This window comes from Dreissena polymorpha, chromosome 16, assembly GCF_020536995.1.
Source record: "Dreissena polymorpha isolate Duluth1 chromosome 16, UMN_Dpol_1.0, whole genome shotgun sequence".
In the NCBI taxonomy this organism is placed as follows: Eukaryota; Metazoa; Mollusca; class Bivalvia; order Myida; family Dreissenidae; genus Dreissena; species Dreissena polymorpha.
Window position 1 is genome coordinate 10,229,851 of NC_068370.1, and position 22,382 is coordinate 10,252,232.

Genomic DNA, 22,382 nt, shown 5'->3' on the forward strand with positions numbered 1-22,382 from the left:
TAAAAGCTCAATTGGCTGAAAGCAATTGTTAAAAAAAATCCAGGCCAATATTTTGTTTATATCGGTGTACATGGTGTTTAAATGTAGCTGTGTTAATTTAATGATGTTGCGGACAAATAATGCCCATAGTTTATATTTTTATTTACAAAATAACGTTGTTAAATGCAATTAATCTGTACAAATAATTTTTCATAGAGAAATAATAGGGATTCATTTCCACCAATTTTGTATGGACGCAATAAAGCGAAAAATGAAGTGGTCCAAAATAGGGCGCGTAGTGAGAGGAGTTGCAGACTTGCACTTAAACACCTGAAGACATGAATGCGAACACGTTATAACTTCACGTGTCAACGTGCAGAAAAATATTCCGAATGTCAGCTCCGTGACATCGTATAATAGTGTATAGAAGTATAAAGCATAATACAGGCGCCATCTAACATCTTTGTAATACACAGCTTAGCTATTGATTCAACCCACCGCAGTATCGAACTATTATGGTCACTCAGTCTTTAAAAAAAATAAATCTGCATAGTACATTTTGTTCATGTTTACTTGATTTATTGAGAAAGATGTTCACATCATATTTGTGTAAGAACATACGTATACATGTATATGTAATTATTTTAAGGTATATATGCTGCTTAATTTCATATGATGTTAACTTTCCTGTCATTTTTATTTGTCATTTTATTTAGAAAATTATTATATAAGATGTTATAAAATGCACACATTCTGATATGACACTTCTTCAGCATGCATGCGTTTTGCATGTCAATCTTTTATGCCATAAATGTAATCGGTTCCAGCTGGGCGGGCGCGAAACGTTTCACGTTTTTCGGTTTTCTTCCTTGCCCAGCAGGGTAGAAGGGAACTTGTCATTTATCATTTAGATTAAATTAGATGTTTTTGTTCAAGTTTACGACATTTTGCAATAAATGTCCAATTCACTCCGATTGTTTTTTTGTACTTTCTTCGTCACTCCGTCCTAATCCCATGGTGGTGAAAGTCACTATGTTAGTGGAAAGGCGATTCATAGAGGAAATTGTATGCACACGTTAAAGGTTTTATGAATCGCACTTGTATCTAAGTTATGTAATAACGCGGGGCGGAAAGGAATTGTGCCCAGAGGTTACTTAATTAGCGTGGACATGTCTGAACAAAATGCATTTGTGTACACTATTCTGACGGCGAACGGATGGCATAATAGATGCCCTTCACTAGAAAGCCATGCTGATGATAGACAAGAACATTTACAAGTTATACTGTCTGAAATGAATAATATTATTAATCACCTTAAAATAGACGACAACTCTTTGTGTAAGTAGCCAATACCAAGAGTAAGTTCCTTTCTGAACTAATTGTGAGAAATATACTTTTATCGTGTTGGTGCTTCGCCCTGAACAAAACATTAAACTTTTAAATCGTAACACCGTTCATTAAATCTGACGGTTAACAAGTCCTACATAATATTCTGGTATATAATGACTTGTATGAGGCTGTAGCACACAGATGCAACCAAAGGATTAGTGTTTTAAACAATACACTGTGGCCTATATGTCACATTTGAATACCGTACTTTTACATAAGTTGGTATCAATTACCCGACACTATCCCACAGTGTACTTAATAATCGTGGGACTTACTTGAAACACTTGTTGTAATCTTTTAAGCATGTTTGGCAGACGACATGTCTATCAGACACTTACTGTAATGTGAGATATAACTATATGGATATCTTAGCATGTTACGATTGTGAACAATAATATTTCATTCTAACTCAATGTTTTCTATGTGTGTATTTGGAAATATTAGATGAGTATTGGATAAATATGAAGCTTATCATGTGAGGCTTCAGCAAAGGTTTTTAATCAAATAACTATGTTGACATTTCTTTTTGAATATGAAGGTTAACGTAAGCGTCAATGGACTGAAGAAATTGAAACTGTACAACCTTCATTGTAAAACGTCGTCAACACATAAATGCATGTTTACTACATACATCCATTATTTTTTCTGAATGAATTCCTCTGTCTGTCGTACTAGTACTGGTCTGTTGTCTAATGTGTGTTTGTAAGTTATTTCGCCATTTTATAGTCGGATCTGTTTCAACACAACCATCCAATATGGGATATATATGTTTTCATCTGTATTTCTCTATAATTTGAGTCGCGTTCTATGAAATCTGGGCATAATGCATGTGCGTAAAGTGTCGTCCCAGATTAGCCTGTGCAGTCCGCAAGGCTAATCAGGGACGACACTCTCCGCTTTTGTGACATTTTTCGTTAAAATGAAGTCTCTTCTTAGCAAACATCCAATTTTGGCGGACTGTACAGGCGCATGCATTAAGCTCAGTTTTCTCAGAACGCGACTCATTTGAAATACATGTATGTCTATGCGTTGTATGCTCTCGTTGTCGCTTTTCCCGCCGAACACAAGCATGCATGTGCAAGCAATATAGAGTTTCTAATGACAATTATCTATACATATAGCTTAATTAGTTTAATGTTACCGCATTTCTAAATGCAAGATAAGCAGGTGCACATTTAGTTTTTACTCTATTATCCACCCATATTGAAAAGCATACGATTATGTTGCTTAACTAATTAAATAAAGATATTGGAGAAATAATGTATTTGTATAAAACCCGCTATCTATTTGTTATTTCATTAAATTAAGAATGGCGGAAAATAATACATTGTGTATGTGTTGACGGGTATGATTTAAAAAAACACTGTGCCGACTCGCCAAGACATTAAAAGTTGCGAACAGTTGCAAGTTCGCACGCATAAAGACAAATGAACCCACGGGGTGGTCAATCATTATAGCATTTAAACAAATAGAACAATAAGTGTCGATTCATGCTTTTTGAATGGCTAATTTTCAGAAATAAAATTCTCAATGGGAACTTATACATGTATTGCATATGTTTTCGCTAATGTGCATTGCTTTGTGTGTTTCGATCAAAATAACCACGATTATTTTATTATTACAGCATTGGGCCATCTGCTATCGTTATGAAAGGGGACACTTCCGTTTGGATATTGATAATCAGAAGGCGTTTCTATTAAAACATGTCTGCTTCCCATCACGACACGCAGATTGCACAACTAACTGAGACACGCTACGTATATGTATGATGTCTTTTGTGTGCAATTTATGTTATTTGCAAATACACTTAACAGTTAAACTGTGAATCTAAGTAACGAACAGAAAGGAAAAGTAAACAAAAATATTGCGATTACTTTTCCGGTAAATTTCTCATGGAACGTGTGCACCTCTCTAGAATTTTTTTATATAACTATGTCCAAAATTTTAAAATGTCAACGGAGGAAACTAATGAAAAAATATTTCAGTAAAGTTTGTTAAAGCAATAAACGTCTTTTTAAAGGGCACGCTGTTTTTTATGTCTCTTATGCTTTAGCATAGGTTAAGACTTAAACTGGTTTATAAAAATTGTTATATATTATATTTAATGATACTTGTTTACCTTATTCTCGTAAAAAGTGGGCAGAACATTTATGTATTATTCTGAAGTTATATAAATGTTGACTTCAACTAGTCGGGGTAATATGTAAGGGCTCTACTACTCCGCCCCGCTATAAAGTCATGATATAAATAACCTTGCGCAATATTGTCCAAAATTGTTTTTGTACATCACGTGACCACTCTGCGCATTTTGTCCGGGGACCAAACAATGTCACAGTGCAGCATTTTGTTCTGTTACTTTTGCGTGGACACTAGAATAATTGAAAAACACAATTGATCGTATTTTAACCAAAGTATACTTTCACTCTTATCCAATGTTTTTGTCATATTTCAGCAACCGAGCAAACATGTGCCTATGGGTCCCATATGGGCTTCATACGGGCATCCCCATATGGTCTTGTCCATATTGATCCCGTATGGGCATCTATATGTGCAAACCAATATGGGCATGTTGAGATACTACCATGTTTACTGCAGCAGCACTGTTTTGAAAAATGACTTTAAATGAATAAATTTGTATAAACTTATTGTGTTTGCGATTGGTTGTGATAACATGGCTGGTTTAACAGAGCAGAACAGAACAGACAAGTAGTTATTCAGTAAGCAAACATGACTTGACTTTTATTCATTTAATTGCGTCCCATAAAGTATTCTTTGTATTACTTATACATTAACAATTAGTTATGTGTCGACATTTGGTAAAGAATGAAATAAAATATGCACAACAATCGGTATTAAAATAATGGTCGTTATAGGCGCAGTGCATAATAATAGTAAACTCACAGGTTTGGAACGGAGTGATTGGATATTGTAAGACATGTATTTCTATTCACATAGAATATAATAAACAAAAAAGCGTTCGAATAGGAACAACAACAAAAGACAATATTTAAATATTAAATATCATCATTCAAGGGGCTGCATCTAGATCAGCATTTAATGCGTGTTTAAACTAATATTACTTATGTGATTTTTGTCAATGTTTGCATTATGTAATTTTTATCCTATCAATTTAAATGTTTACAGCCGGATAAAGGGGTGTGGGATACACTAAGTGATATACGGTTAGTTGACACGTGACTTGTGTTTTGCCTATATAACATGCCGAAACTAACTAATGACGGCTGCTAGTGTGTTTAATCAACGTTATAATTTATATCAATGACAAGAAAAGCTCGAAATAAAAAAGTAAAATCACAAAATGGAAGCATCTGTATAAATTAACAGAAACAGAACAGATCTCCATTTGATTGGGGCTTAACAATTGCTGTCGCCAACTGAATATAATGTCGAAATAATTATATTCCTAGGTCGCCAATGATTATGAAGATACTGGTGTCATCCGCAAATAGACAGCTATCAGAATGTAGATTGTCAACGCTGTCATTGATATACACACACATATATATAAGAAAAAGAAGGGGACCCAATATGAAGCCTTCTGGGACGCCTGAAGCTACAGATGCTTAAGATGAAGAAGAACTACGATACATAGTTCGTTGTTTTCAACTAGATAAGTATGTTGAAGACCACCAAAGACGCGGCCCATCAATTCCTATGGAAGAGTTTCAGTAGCAGACATTGGTTCAAAACGCAATCAAGTTCTTTTAATATATCGCAAAAGATAGCCCGACTCTTTTCCTTCATGGCATGTTTATAAAATATCGTTGAATAGAAAGAAGAGTTTATTGATTGTGATGTCGTCTTTAATGAAATCAGACTGAAAGAAAGATAGAGGGTTGTTTGAGATAAGATATTTGTACACATATTTATAAACGTACCTTTTCCTGGGGTTTTGAGACAACTTTTACACAAAAAAGGTCTCATACGGTTCATAAGGTTTTAGTAAAACTGCTCGCCCTGGCGGTCATGTTTTTCAGCGGCCCGAAACCATTTTCAAACTCCATCAAAATATCAGTAGAACAAATGTTGTTTTTTTAGCAAATTCCATTAAGATTGGACTATGTGACTTACAAAATGTTAACAAGGTTTCACGACAGCCAGAAAGAAAAATGCCATGCCCACTGGAGGCCTTCTTTTGCCAAATATAATTAAAAACAAAAGGGCCAATATGGCTCTAGTTCGCTCACCTGGGAGGAGTCGGTTCATTCAATATTTACCTAATGTCAAACTTGACTTAGATATTGACCATACAAACATCCTGGTCAAGTTTCATCATTTAATATTGAACCAAAACTCTGGCGTAGGGAGTGTTTTTGTTTTTGTAAGATTTGAAATGGTGACCTATATTTTGAGTTGACCCCCCTCACCAAACATTAAACTTTGCTTACAAGGATTTTGTATAATAGAATGAAAATTTGGACAATCAAGGGGCAATAATTATGGCATTAATTATGTGATTTTGCTCATCGTCAAACTTGACTGAGATCTTTCAGCAACTTTGATAAAGAATGCTTGAGAATTGTGAATGCTAGAGTGTTAACAAACCAAATGTGGACGGACGGACAGCGGACAAAGACCAATCCTAAAACTTCACCTGAGCAATCAGGTGAGCTAAACAGTGTGTTTCACCGATCTGAGCCATTTTCCAACTTGTCCAAGAAATCAATAAAACCAATGTATTGACTAAGTTTCACGATGATTAGGCAAAATATGTGACTTCTAAAGTGTTCGATCACAAGGTTTCTCTCTATATAGTCATACATAAGGAAAACTGCCCCCCCCCCTGGCAGCCATGTTTATTGACCCATCGGGACCATTTGCAAACTCATCTGAGATATATATAAAACCAATCTGTTCACCAAGTTTCATGATGATTGGGCAAAAAATGTGATTTCTAGAGTGTTCACAAGCTTTTTTCTACTATATAAATATAAGAAAACTGCCCCCCCCCCCCCCCGGCAGCCATGTTATTCAACTGACCGGAACCATTTTCAAACTCAACTCTCGTATCACGGAAACAAATGTTCTGACCAAATTTCATGAAAATTGGGCCAAAAATGTGACTTCTAGAGTGTTCACATGTTTTCACTATATACATATAGAGAAAAATGCCACGCCCACTGGCGGCCATGTTTTTTCACCGATCTGGACCATTTTCGAACTCATCCGACATATCAATAAAACCAATGTTTTGATTTACTTTCATGATGATTTAGCAAAAATTGTCACTTCTAGAGTGTTTACAAGGTTTCTCTATAGCCATATAAGGAAAACTGCCCCGCCCACTGGCGGCCATGTTTTTCAACGGACCGGAACCACTTTTGAACTCAACCAACAAATCATTAAGACAGACATTTAGACAAAGTTACATGAAGATTGGGCATTAAATGTGACTTCTACAGTGTTTACAAGCTTTTTTTTTGACCTAGTGACCTAGTTTTTAACCCAGCATGACCCAGTTTCGAACTCGATCGAGATATAATTGGGACAAATCTTCTGACCAAGTTTCATGAAGATCGGACAATAAATGTGGCCTCTAGATTGTTTATCAAATGTGGACGGACGGACGGACGACGAACGGACGGACGGACAACGAACAAAGACAGGTCACAAAAGCTCACCTCGAAATCTAAACGCGAACCCTAAGTTCAAGGTCAATGTCACAGGGGTCAAAATTTATGTGCGTATGGAAAGGCCTTGTCCATATAAAAATGCATACCAAATATGAAGGTTATATCTCAAGGGACATAGAAGTTATGAGCATTTTTTGAAACCTAAACGCAGATTTCGAAACCTAAACGCGGACCCTAATTTCAATGTCAAGGTCACAGGGGTAAAAAATTGTGTGCGTATGGAAAGGCCTTGCCCATATACACATGCATACCAAATATGAAGGTTATATCTCAAAGGACATAGAAGTTATGAGCATTTTTCAAAACCTAAACGCAGATTTCGAAACCTAAACGCGGACCCTAAGTTCAAGGTCAAGGTCACAGGGGTAAAAAATTGTGTGCGTATGGAAAGGCCTTGTCCATATACACATGCATACCAAAAATGAAGGTTATATCTCAAGGGACATAGAAGTTATGAGCATTTTTCGAAACCTGAACACAGATTTCGAAACCTAAACGCGGACCCTAAGTTCAAGGTCAAGGTCACAGGTAAAAAAATGTGTGCGTATGGACAGGCCTTGTCCATATACACATGCATACCAAATATGAAGGTTATATCTCAAGGGAAATAGAATTAATGTGCATTTTTCGAAACCTAAACGCAAAGTGTTACGGAAAGACGGACAGACGGACAGTCCGATCACTATATGTCCCCATTTCTTCGACAGGGAGCATAAAAACATCCAACCTCGAATAAAAATTAACAAATTAATGATACACACAACTACACTGTATTATTATAAAAACATTACTAATCAAAGGGGAGTAACTACTGTAAACTTAAATGCAATATTTAGAAGAGTTGTCTCGCATGTTGCATGACATTAATTCATGATTGTTTACAAGCCTTTTTTACTATATAAATATAAGGAAAACTGCCCCGTCCCCCTTGCAACCATGTTTTTCAACGGACCGGAACCATTTTCAAACTTAACTCACGTATCTAGGAAACAAATGTTCTGACAAAATTTCATGAAAATTGGGCCAAAAATGTGACTTCTAGAGTATTGACATATTTTCACTATATACTTATAGAGAAAAATGCCCCGCCCACTGGCGGCCATGTTTTTTCACCGATCTGGACCATTTTCGAATTCGTCCGAGAAATCAATAAAACCAATGTTGACCAACTTTCATGATGATTGGGCAAAAATTGTGACTTCCAGAGTGTTTACAAGGTTTCTTTATAGCCAAATAAGGAAAACTGCCCCGCCCACTGGCGGCAATGTTTTTCAACGGACCGGAACCACTTTGGAATTCAACCAACATATCATTAAGACAAACATTTTGACAAAGTTACATGAAGATTGGGCATGAAATGTGACTTCTACTGTGTTTACAAGTTTGTTTGTTTTTTACCTAGTGACCTAGTTTTTGACCCGGCACGACCCAGATTCGAACTCGACCGAGATTTTATTGGGACGAAGCTTCTGGCCAAGTTTCATGAAGATCGGACAATAAATGTGGCCTCTAGAGTGTTTACGATCAAATGTTAACGGACGGACGGACGACGGACAAAGACCGGTCACAAAAGCTCACCTGAGCAATCATGCTTTTAATACAACACACACATTTACATACTGGACCGAGGGAGCATGAGAAACAATGTCCGCAGAAAGTCTCTGGAAGATTGGACTAAAAAATAACGTGGTTAACAAGGTTTCAATCTATCCATATAAGGTGAATTGGTCTTCCACTGGCGGTCATACTTTTTTAACGGACTGGATTCACATGTTCTAAGCAAGTTTTATGAAGAGTGAACACAAATTGACTTCTAGGGTGTTAAAAAGGTTTCCCTATATCTATATGAGGAAAACTGACTAGGCCGACCCATGTTAAATATATGTTACCAGACCACATCTCGCGTAGACATTATAAGGAACATTGAGTTTTTATGTGTTAACTTTATACATGTTTTTGGAAATATTGTTCGATATATGCGCAGATTAAGAGTGTATATGGGCTTTTAAAGGGACCTTTTCTAGATTTGTTAGATTGACAAAATAAAAAAAACAAATGTTTCAGATTCTCAAATTTTCGTTGTAGTTATGATATTTGTGAGAAAACAGTAACCCTGACCATTTACAATGCTCTAAAGTATCCATTATGTGCATCTCTTGACGATTTAAAAAGCTGAAAATTATAAAGCGTTACAGCGCGAAACGATTAAATAATTTGGAGAATTCTTTTGTTGTCGTTATATTTTTTCACACTACAAGGATTGCTGGTATAAAGTATAAAATACATCGTTCACTGAGTCAGCACGGATGGCCGAGTGGTCTATGTCAGCACGGATGATCGAGTGGTCTAAGACTTTTAGACTTTATACTTTTACTCCAGGGGTCATTGGTTTGAGCCCAGTTGAGGGTTACTTTTTTCTTTCTTTAATTTTATTCTTGTTACTTTACTGAATCTTTTTAGGTCCAATGTTTTAATTTATCAATTTAAAGCATATAATGACAAACTTCAATACATGCAGAAATGTGTTAAATGGTCCCTTTAATAAATTGTGTTATTGGCGTCGCACTGAAGTGCGGCGACTCGTATGTAATTCGTTTTTTTTCGCTTATGGGAGGAGAAGTTATTTTACGGATCAATGTATATATTTTTGTTGTCAGAATATCTTGCATAGTGGGGATTTTTGTGTAAATTAGTGTAAATAAGTACTGCATTTGTGCCTATTTTATTTACTACAACATTTATTGCCAATAATGCAAAGCTAATTCTTTTAATTAATAACTGATCACAGGGACTGGGCAATAATAAACGATCACTGGGACTGGGCAAATACGCGAACCGATGAAACTTTCTGGTTTTGTATAAAAACAAAACATAATCAAAATATATTTATTTGGTGGTTTTTCTAACAATAGCGCATACTTTTGCTGTATTTTCTTCAATTTTACAAGACGACAGCGATTACACGGTTTATTGCTTTATTTATAACCGTTACACTACAGTCACTTATTAATATCTTAGTTAGAAGGTGATTTTTCAACCGGTTTCGTAGTGTAGTGGTTACACGCTCGCTTCACATGTGAGAGGCCCAAGGTTCGAGCCCAAGTAGAATGAAATTATTTTATTTGTGTTCTATGTTTACTTTTTGTTTTGATGTAGACATTTTAGTTTAAATAAATATGGTGTTTTATTGTAACCATTTTTGTTGTTATTATGCCCATGAAATATATGTGTGAGAGGGTGGGGGGAAGGGCGGTTCGTAAACACATTAAAACTTTTACAGTGTTTTCAAATCAATGAGTACTCAACCCCTATCGTAAATGAGCAACGTAAGAAAAAGTTCAGAATAATCTCCCCTTGAAGTTGAGAAAAATATGAAATTACGCTTACAAGATGAAGCAGATTTTTTAAAACCTACACAATTCTGTTCCATTAATGAAAACTGCACAAGGATGCCAGTAAAAAAAGGAAACCAATGTAAATAAAATGAACTATGAAATATTTGGGGTTACAACACAAAATCATAGATTATGGTTATTTGGTGGTTATAACACAACATCATAGATAATGGTTATTTGGGGGTTATAACACAAAATCATAGATAATGGTTATACCAGTATCTTTTTTCTATTTTGTTTAAAATAATTGGCCAATATATTAATATTTACAGTAGACAAAAAATCGTTCCATGTAACTTCATTGAGTGTCTTTTACACGGAAATTCCCGACGCCCTTTGATGCTTTGCATCAATACTTATCATGTGCATTACTTGCTTTAAACCTTTGATGTGGAAAGCGGGATCGCTAATCTTTGATGATCGTCATCGCGGTATCTCAAGAATGTAAGAAATCCGGATAGTGCTATCTACAATCTCGCCCTTGTGTAGGTAGACTATAAGGCGATATATCGTGTTAAATGTTATCGTGCGTCGCCGCAACTGTCGCGCAAACTATCGTGCGTCGCCGCGACTGGCGCGCAAACTATTGTGCGTCGCCGCGACTGTCGCGAAAAATATCTTGCGTTGCCGCAATTGTCGCGCAAAATATCGTGCGTCGCCGCGTCTGTCGCAAAAAATATCGTGTATTGCTTCGTGTGTCGTGTCTCGCGGTCAAAAGGCGACGCACATAACACGAAGCGACGCACGATATTTTGCGCGACAGTCGCGGCGACGCACGATATTTTATTATTCAAATGTCGCGCATATTATCCGAATCTTGTGTTTCGCGGTCTAATTTCAGACCGCGACACTAGACACACGAAGCGATACTCGTTATTTTGCGCGACAGTCGCGGCGACGCACGATATTTGTACTGTTCAAATATCGCTGTAATAATATCGCCTGTCGAATGTCGACTTTCCAACGCGGTCAAAATTAGCTGTTGCCTCGCGAAACGATTGAATAATTTAAAGAGTTCTGTTGTTGTCGTTATATTTTGTGATACTACGAGGATTGCTTAAATAAACTATAAAATATATCACTCAAAGTATGAGCACGGATGGCCGAGTGGTTTAAGCGATATACTTTTACTCCAGGGGTCAGTGATTCGAGCCCAGTTAAGGGTTACATTTGTCTTTCTTTAATATTATTCTCGCATTTTACTGGAGTTTTTAAGATCTACTGTTTACATTTATCAATGTAAAGCATTTAATGAGAAACTTCAATACATGCCAAAATTTGTGAGAAGGTCCATTTAAAGCCTTATGTGTGGGGTGTTTCTATATATTTGTCTGCATTTGCTTAGATCAGAAGGTGCCACTGTTGCAGCAAATAATGGTATTAGAGGTATGCTTTTTCAAAAGACTTGGACGATGGGTTAGCGACAATGCTTAAGACGGTTATATAAACGATTATGTTCATGAACGCTTGTCTGTCATACGTATAGGGCTGTAATTATACGTATATATCTGTTTACCGTGACTGTGTTATGTATTGACATGTATGTATTACTGATGAAAATATTCGCGCCCAATGGTGGATAGTTGTTTACATTTTGCTGATACACTTTTGAAGTTTTTGCAGTGAAATTAACATTGTTTGAAAATTGTGATAGTGAATATTGTGATATAGTTTTTTGGGGGGGATTTATTTGGACTAGTCAGAGGTGAAAACTTTTTGTTTTTGTGACTTTGATAAAGGTTTATACAAGTTTACCTGTTGCATAGTTGTTGCTATTTTTAGTTACAGATTAGTAACTCAGTCGATTTTTACGTGCGTTGATAAAAAGGCTTAGTGTGAAAATCTGTTTAACAGGCGATTCGTCACGCTTGACTGGAGCGCAAGCGTATTGTTGATACAAGAGCGCTGTGTGGACCTTTTCGCACGATTGAAAGAGGCTTTGTGTGAGTTTGACAATTGACAAGTACATCTCCCGGAGAACAATGGGGATTTCGGTGCAGCAATTGCGTGCAAAAATCGGAACATTTAGCCAGCCTGTCAAATGTAAACAAACGTTTAAAACATTCAAACCAATGGGTCTGTCTTTGGCAATTAAGGCTGTGTTATTTTATTTGCTGTTAGCGCAGTGCGTTGAATCAAACCCAGGCCCTCCCAAAACAGGTCGTAACAGCGATACAATACGCGGACGCAGCGACGCAACCGCGTCCTCGTCATCCGGGCAGGAAGCAGAAGTCCCAGCGTCGTTGACACGGCCGCCACGCTCATGTTCATCAGGGCGGTCGACCAGCCAGATTTCTATTACAGACATGTTACACTTCCGGGACCCAAGGGTGATCTCGGAAACGGATACAGGGGATACAGGGGATACCGACATGGACGACGTCGATCAACTAGATTGCCAAAACCTTGACTTTGGTCTTATTATTCTGGAAATACGCAAGGATGTAAAAGGAATACACACAAAATTTGATATCATGGAACATACAGTAAATCAACTTAAAGTAGACAACGAAGAGCTGAAAAAACAAAATAAAAATCTCGTGCAAACAGTCAATGACTTATCAGAACGTCTGAAGCATGTTGAATCTGTCCCCGAAATTAGTCAAAACAAACATAAAAAAATGGAAACTCAAATGAAACGAAACAACCTTAAGTTTCATAATGTTCCCGAACAGCAAAATGAAACCTGATTGATGTTAATTAACACTATAAAACATCTACTAACGGAGAAACTTAGCATTAATTGTTATTCAATTCTGATCGACGATGTTTTCCGCCTACCGTCGCGAGCCGGCAACAGGACGATTCTTGTTCGATTCGCCCTTCTTCACAACCGGAACCGCATTCTGACGGCATTCCGAGGGAAGCGGAAGGAAGTCGATCCTGGATTCCGAATAGGAGAAGATCTTCCTCCGAGAATTGCGAGGGCGAGAGCGGGGTTATTTCCTCTATTTCAGCAGTGTATCGCCGAAAAGAAGCGTGTTCATTTAAAGCTCGACAAACTTATTGTTGAAAATACAACGTACGCATACGACGAACTCCAGAAAAAGCCCGTTCGCGTTGATGAATAGGGGTGTGGCCAAGGCTCGAAATACAAACTTGTTGAAACTAGTATAAAACTATGTTCCCTGAATGTTAGAGGGTTAGCGAAATTCACAAATGACATAGATTTTCTGAATTGTGTAAAACAATTTGATTTAATAGCTGTATATGAAACTTGGCAATCGCGTTTGTGTGAATATGGTGATGTTTTCAGTGATTATATTCCTTTTGAAAATATAAGATCCCAGAGAAAAAGCAGTATTCGTAATTCAGGCGGTGTATTAGTGTTAATAAGAGAATCTTTTTGTCGATACGGCATGATCACAATAATATATGATCAGTTTACGAATTGTATTGTATTATATGTAAAAAAGGAATTGCTTTCTTTACCAAAAGATCTGATTATGTATTTTACATATGTATCTCCAGAAGGGTCTGTTATATATGACGCGGAAGAAACCGATGACGTATGTCTATTAAATGACAAATTAACTATTATAAAGTCAGATTTCCCAGATACCTCGTTTTTCATCATAGCCGGGGACTTGAACGCTCGTGTGAAAGATATGCTTGACTACATCCCCCAAGACGATGTTGATTTTATTTATAGCACAGAAACCGACAACCCGGGTGATAATTTTTGCCTTCAGCGTAAATCGAAAGACTTACCGATAAATAAGTTTGGTTACTCTCTAATCGAACTATGTTGTATGCATGATATACATATGCTAAATGGTCGACTGCTCGATGATAAAGACGGCAATTTTACATGTGTAGCAAATGACGGCCATAGTACTGTTGATTATGTCTTAGCGTCAACTGATATTTTTCATAGTATTTCCTCATTTGGTGTTGATTGTATTGATTTCTCAGATCATTTTCCATTGTTCTGTACTTTGTATTGTAATGACAATGTTAATCATATGCATACTGAAAAGAATGATATGTCTGCTACACATGCATGCATAAAATATAAATGGCGGAAAGAGGGTAAAGAAGAATTTTTGAATAATTTTGAGAGATTATATAAAGCTTTCAGCAAAACAGTAACCACAACGAATACCCTCGAAAAACTGAATGACTTTATCACTGTATTCAAAACTGCGGGCTCAAAAATGCGTGTAAGTGGAATTATGTGTACAGCAAGGCAATCTGCGGGTAAACAGCCGGTTTGGTGGTGCCGCGAATGTGAGGTGGCAAAGCAACATAAATATAAACTATTACGTCGGTTTCGAATGATAGACACTCGAGAAGATTTACATGGATATATTCATGCCAGAAACGAGTTCAAAAACTTATGTAGAAAGAAAAAAGAAGGTTTAGAAAAAAGTAGAAGAGACGACCTGGTAAAGGCCCGTACTGGCCCAAAGGAATTTTGAAGGAAATAAAATATTCGAATGGTGATCATATTACACAAAAGGTATCGACAGTATTTCTGCAAGTTAATGGGTGGACTTCTTCGAAAACCTTTACTTGGCAGACAATACATCCGCTTCCGTCAACCAGAACGAGTTTGCAGAACTGGCCACCCACATAAACGCAGACGTACTGGACCGTGAGATATCTGCCGACGAAATTGAAGTGAGCATTCGTTCGTTGAAAGGTAACTGTAGCCCAGGAGTAGATGGATTATGTATTGAGATGTTTAAACATACCTACCAAATCAGTGTGTCTTATTTGAAAGACTTATTTAATGCTATTTACGACAAAGGTAGTTTTCCCGCGGAATGGAGCGAAAGTATTATAGTACCGTTGCACAATCAAAGTACTGACAGTACTGGTGTGACGATGCTTTTGAAGAGGATTGATATAAAAGCATCTATTTAATTTTATCTTCATCACCACAATTGTATATGAAGGTACGAACTTTTTGGGTAGGAAAAAAATTGTTACGAACATTTTGGGTACACAAATTATGCCAAAAAAAAAATGGGTTGAAAAAAGATTTGGTTGCGAAAAAAAAATGGGTAGGAAAAAAAATTGGGTACGACAAAAATTGGGTACGAGCAAAAATTAGGTACGAAAAAAATTGGGTACGAAAAATGTAGGGTACGAAAAAAAAATGGGGGTACAGAGAAGTAGTATCCGTGGGGAACTTGATCCATTCAGCGAAACTGGGGGGCGGGTTACATTCTCGATCAAATATAACAAGAAATATCTTTAAGATATTCGACGTGTATTTTCTGTACCACTTATCTTAAAAAAAAACGTTATGTTAAAGTAAAATGTTTGTGGGTTATAACATAACGTTTCAGCATATAAATTCAAAACTTGACATGCTCTTTAATTTCACCATGCTCTTTTTTAATTTCACATGTTTATCATACCAAACTTAATATTTCGTTCTTTCCTTTCCTAAGTTAATGATGCTGTACGGACGTTATATCACATGCCCATGTGCATGAACATATAATTTTTATCTTTTGATTATTTTTTTTCCTTTAATTCAATAAGCTTAGGCATGTTTGTTCGTTAAGTACAGCAATAATTTCATGATGATTCCGGAAAGTAGGTATGAGCACATAGTCGTAAGAGCACTTGAATACGTGAGTTCGCCTATGAACACATGGTAAGGTTAACTAAATCTCCGCGATATGACCTAATATGTGTTTAAAACAGCAAACAATATCCAACAAACGAATGAATAATCAAACATAGTATGTGTACTGATGTGGCTCTGTAATTTCTGTTTAAAAAGTTTATTAAATATGCAAAATGAGAAAGCACGCATAAGAGCGAGTTTCTCAGATGTCACATGGCTATTATGCTGTTTATATACCATAGTCGCTACAACGTTTACAATTGGCAGGTTCGAAATAATTTGTTTTCTTTACACTCATGATCGCGTTGAAAGTTAATTATACACGTTTTATTTCGCAATTTATTTACAGAATCACGACAAATGTCAAATACAATACAGAAAATGCATAGTTGTTTCATTGATCTACAAACATATAATGAATTGAATGTAACTGATTAAAAATTAACGTTTTCAAACTATTATAAAATCTTTTTCCCAGAATATGCTATCCTATTTATAGCTGAGCTTCCTAAAACTTTATCAATGATAATAAGCGAGGTATGCCGATTAGAAAAATCGAGCTATCTCAATCGGACTGGCTCGGTCTTTAACATAGGTCGCCATTGTGAAGATTTTTTTCATGGTATGATACCTTAGACGAGCTGCTTCGTAGCATCGTCAAAAATGATTTCAGTAAAGTATATCATTCATATGCATAAATTTTGTAAATATCAATATAAGTATACTACATAAAAACATTTTTGAAACAAGGGCTGTTTGTAAAACATGCATGCACCCCATATGGGCTGTCAGTTGTAGTGGCAGCCATTGTGTGAATACGTTTTTTGGAACTGAGACCTTGACCTTTGACCTAGTGACCTGAAAATCAATAGAGGTCATTTGCGAGTCATGATCAATGTACCTATGAAGTTTCATGATCCTAGGCGTAAGCTTTCTTGTGTAATCATCCGGAAAACATTTTACTCTGTCAAGTCACCGTGACCTTGACCTTTGACCTAGTGACCTGAAAGTCAATAGGGGTCATCTGCAAGTCATGATCAATGTACCTAAGAAGTTTCATTATCATAGGCGTAAGCACTCTTGAGTTATCATCCAGAAACCATTTTTCAAATTTGAGTCACTGTGACCATGACCTTTGACCTAGTGACCTGAAAATCATTAGGGGTCATCTGCGAGTCATGATCAATGTACCTATGAAGTTTCATGATCCTAGGCATAAACGTTGTTGAGTTATCATCCGGAAACCATTTACTATTTCGGGTCACAGTGACCTTGACCTTTGACATAGTGACCTGAAATTCAATAGGGATCATCTGCGAGTCATGATCAATGTATCTATGAAGTTTCATGATCCTAGGCATAAGTGTTCTTGAGTTATCATCCGGAAACCATTTTACTGTTTCGGGTCACCGTGACCTTTGACCTAGTGACCTCAAAAGGGGTCATCTGCGAGTCATGATCAATGTATCTATGAAGTTTCATGATCCTAGGCATAAGCGTTCTTGAGTTATCATCCGGAAACCATTTTACTATTTCGGGTCACCGTGACCTTGACCTCTGACCTAGTGACCTGAAAATCTATAGGGTTCATCTGCGAGTCATGATCAATGAACCTATGAAGTTTCATGATCCTAGGCATAAGCGTTCTTGAGTTATCATCCGGAAACCGTTTTACTATTTCGGGTCACCGTGACCTTGACCTTTGACCTAGTGACCTCAAAATCAATAGTGTTCATCTGCGAGTCATGATCAATGTACACATGAAGTTTCATGGTTTGTTGAACAAGGATCATAAAGGTCTATTTCAATTGTGTGTATGTATATGTATTTGTTGAAATAAAAGTTCATCATGATCCTAGGCATAAGCGTTCTTGAGTTATCATCAGGAAACCATTTTACTATTTCGGGTCACCGTGACCTTGCTCTTTGACCTAGTGACCTCAAAATCAATATGGGTCATCTGCGAGTCATGAACAATTTACCTATGAAGTTTCATGATCCTAGGCCTAAGCGTTCTTGAGTTATCATCCGGAAACCATCTGGTGGACGGACCAACTGACGGACTGAGCGACATGTGCTAAACAATATACCCCGAACAAGCCACATAAGAAATGCAGCATAACACATTCTAAAAGTAAAAGACATCTGTGCAATGATATCTTTTCTTCAAATGGTAAGATGAACAAACAAGAGGGCCTAAAAGGCCCAAAGTCGTTCACCTGAGATAACAAGATATTATTGGGACAAATATTGTGACCAAAATTCTTGAAGATCGGAAAATAAATGTGACCTCTCGGGTGTTAACAATGTTTTACTATAGCAATATAAGGAAAAATGCCCCACCTCCCGGCAGCCATGTTTTTCAACCAATTGTAACCATTTTCGAACTGATCCAAGATATCATTGAGACTTATATTCTGGCCAAATTTTATGAAGATTGGAATATAAACGTGACATCCAGCATTCTTGAGTTATCATCCGGAAACCATCTGGTTGACGGGCATACGGACCGACATGTGCAAAACAATATACCCTCTCTTCTTCGAAGGGGGGCATAATAATACAGTAGAATGAACCAACAAGGGAGGCAACTTGTTATGTCACAATTTGGCAGTGTATAAAAAGTGGTACTTAATTATCTCGCTAAACATGGGTCTAAATTACGTTTAAAAGCTATTTTCTGATTGGATGAAACAGTCCGAAATCATCCAATAAATAAAGTCGAGATATTTATCTTGCGGAACATGCAATGCCATGCCACATGCAAGCTATTTATAAAGTAAATATCGTAAATCAAAAAGTTTGTTATGTTTTTTTTCGCGGTCATAGACAATGTTCCTGGCTGAAAACGATGCAATATTACTTGTAAATCATTCATGCATTAGTTTTTAGCAAGAAAGAGGTAGACTATTAGTGTAAAATATATTTTTTTATTTAAACTTGTGTCTGCTACAATTTAACGAGTGGTTACGGAAATTACCGATTGTACAGATGTATCGACAGACATATGCAAAACGAAAGAATAGCTTGCATATTTCAAGTTTATCAGCCTTGAAATTACCTATTAATCAAATGAGAATCGAAATTATTAAAATATAAACCAGTAATGTTCATTTACACCAAAATCTTTGGGCACAACCATCATATTTTTGGAAACCGTGACGTATTGTTTTTCAGAAACCGACGATCGGTAATTTCCATAACCATATGGAAAATTTCATCACTGACAAGTTTCGTTTCTATTGTTTTTCTCAAATATTCTACCACAAAATTATAGTATACCATTACACAAATGAATGACAAGTAATAATTCCTTGATTTTGGGGAGGAACACTGTCTATAAATGCTAAAAAAAAGAGCATAAAGGCTAAACTTAAGTGCATACAATATTGAAAAATAAATCATAATTCAAGTGTAGACAAGTGTTCGTTTTATCCGATATATTCATTCATCCACATTGCTCAGACACTCAATTATAATGGAAATTATTACGAATATCTGACAAAAACTTGCATTATTTATTTTTATCTTTAAACTTCCATTTCATAAATGTTTTTTTTTTTTATAAACGTCGTCAATTATTAATTGTATATAGATTTCTCTATAGTTTGAAAAACATTTAAGCAAATATTTCTCATGTAAGATAAAATGCAAATAATTAATAAAATATTCTCTTTTAATCAGTATGTTGGTTTATCGGTCAATAACAATATCACTTTGAACATTGAATTATTTAAAAGTTATAACAAACATTAAATGTTCTCCGAACAAATGATTCATAACACATATAACAGATTGATAGGAAGATATGAACAAATCAAGGTTGCTAGGTTGCCCGCCTAGAATGGTCCTGTTAGTATGGAAGTACTTGATATATAAAAAATTTATTAGCCTGTCGGTGTTGTAAAGACATAAAATATTTTATGAATGTCTCAAAGCGTAGAATTATTTTGCATTTAGTAAAAGAAAGGCAACATATAACCCTTAAGTGGCTGACAAGAACTTGTGGCTGAATACGACTAAAAAGAGGCATTATGCTTCTTGAAAATAAAAGTAAACATCATTATATATGAATTTTCTTATCAAAAGTGTTATTTTTGTGAATAGGGGAAATACATTTTCAAGAATAAACAATATAATTATAAATGTTTTGGCGAAGTGCATTATAGTATTATCATAGTACCAGAATTTTAAGAGCAACCTATTAAAATAAAATAAAAAATGCTTTATTAGACCCTAGATATTATTTTTGCAATCATTTTTCATCAATTACAAATGTTTAAAAAAAAATGTTTCATGCTACTCATGGTACCAGTTTTTTGTCGAAAATTAATTACATTTTTTAAAAATGCGTTACCCCTTGTTGCCAAAAAATTCATAAAAAATATAATTTTCAAAGATATCCTTTAAAACAAAAATAAAATGCCTTCTTAAACCTTAAATATTATTCCTTCAAGCATTTTATATCAATAATTATTTATGTTTGAAAAAAATATTGGTTCATGCTAAATACTGTTTGATATACTGTAAATAATGTAACTACACATCCAAGTAGTGAGTCCATCAAACTATTGCAACCGAAACACCTGGTGTGCCAAGGCACCAGCCGAAGTCAAATGCCTTCTGACTGAGTGCATTTTACTATTTATATTTTTATGCATTTGTATATGTTTGAAAAAATGTATAATCTTAAATGACATCTTCTGACCATGCATGTCCTAGATTTCAAAATCCAGGCCCTAGTCTGACACATTGGTAACATTAACGTTAAACTGTTACCAGGCTTCTGAATTTAATTAGCCAGGTCACAGGAAAAGGGCAGTCTTATCAGTATCCAATTAAACTATTTGTCATTGTCAGAAAACCGCTCTTAAGCAAACAGCTTTCAAGCAACTGCAGGCTGAACTGGATGTAAACTGGCAACAATCGCCTTAATGTCTCTTTTACTGGGGTACAGTTAATTTAACTTTAAAAAGATCTTTTCACGTTTTGGTAAATTGACAAAAATTGAAAAAAGTTGTATCGGATTCGCAAATTTTTGTTTAAGTTATGTTATTTTTAGGAAACAGTATTACTGAACATTTACCATGGTCTAATATAGCGATTATATGCATCTTTTAACGATTTAAAAATTATAAAGCGTTGCAACGCGAAACGATTGAATAATTTGGAGAGTTATGTTGTTGTTGTTTAATTGTGCGAAACTACGAAAATTGCTGATATTAGGTATAAAATACGTCATCCATTTATACTTGGCAGAAAAGTCGAGCAGGCTAATGCGTTTTTACTCCAGGACTAAGGGGGTCACCGGTTCAAGCCCTGTGGCGGACTACTTTTTTTAAAAGAATTTTATTCTGGATTTTTAACTTGAGCTTTTAAGATCCAATGTTTACATTTATCAATATAAAGCATTTAATGACTAACTTCAAAACATGTTAAATCTGTGAAAAGGCCCCTTTAACATAATATCTACTCCTATAAATATGAGGTCGATATACATGGACTAAACGGTAAATTACGTCTAATTATTTGGACTATGATATCAACTACTTAAATAGAAAGAAGAAAGAATTCATACAAACCAGTAATTTGAGTTAAGAGTTTGTAATCAATGTTGTATTTCAGGACAGCTTGGTGATATGCAAATTCCATATGAGCTGTTAATATCGGGTATCATAGCTATTCAAATAGTCGCAAAATGCTCGAACAAAATTTATAAAGCAAAATGTGACTTAAACAGATAACTAAAAATACCAGTATCATCAGTATGCCAGTTTTGCCTTGTCAATCTGTCGAGATCCAGAAAGTGCTTCATTTCACATTGAATATATCCTTCGAATTCCATTTATTGTTGCATTACTAAATAGCGAAACAAGCCAATTTAAGCTGTAAGAAAGTTTTGACATGAGTGTTATCAAGTCTCTCATGGGCGAAGTCATTGTTGTAGAAAGTGATCCATTCACATCGAATATATCCTTCGAATTCCATCCATTGTCGTCATTAGCGGAGATTAAGTGAATAAATAATTCATATATCATAAATGACAGCTTCTAAATAGCGAAACAAGCCAATTTATGCAGTAAGAAAGTTTTGAATCGAGACTTTCATGGGGGCGACCATTGTTGAATGTTGAAACACGAACGACAACTCTGCTAGGAGAATCAACGAGCAATCTCCTACGCAGTGGCGTATGCCCAAGGGAAGTAACTGAAAAATCGAGTCATCTCAATCGGACTGGCTCGGTCTTTTACATAGGTCGCCATTGTGAATTTTTTTTTATGGTTATCATAACTTAGACGATGCTGTTTCAGCATCGTCAAAAAATACACATTATGGTGATGTAGATTAACTTAAATAGATGCTTTTATATTCATCCTCTTC

The 22,382-nt window shown here is 35.9% G+C and overlaps 1 long non-coding RNA gene across 2 annotated transcripts; it reads left to right on the plus strand.

The window, feature by feature from the left end:
• The first annotated feature begins 1,662 nt into the window (after window positions 1–1,662).
• LOC127861901 (uncharacterized) lies at window positions 1,663–4,013 on the plus strand. Of its 2 annotated transcripts, none has more exons than XR_008040358.1 (2): window positions 1,663–1,712; window positions 2,993–4,013. It is a non-coding gene; the product is annotated as an uncharacterized LOC127861901 (long non-coding RNA). The 2 variants fall into 2 exon arrangements; XR_008040359.1 differs by having other exon boundaries at window positions 1,687–1,860.
• Window positions 4,014–22,382: the final 18,369 nt, after the last annotated feature.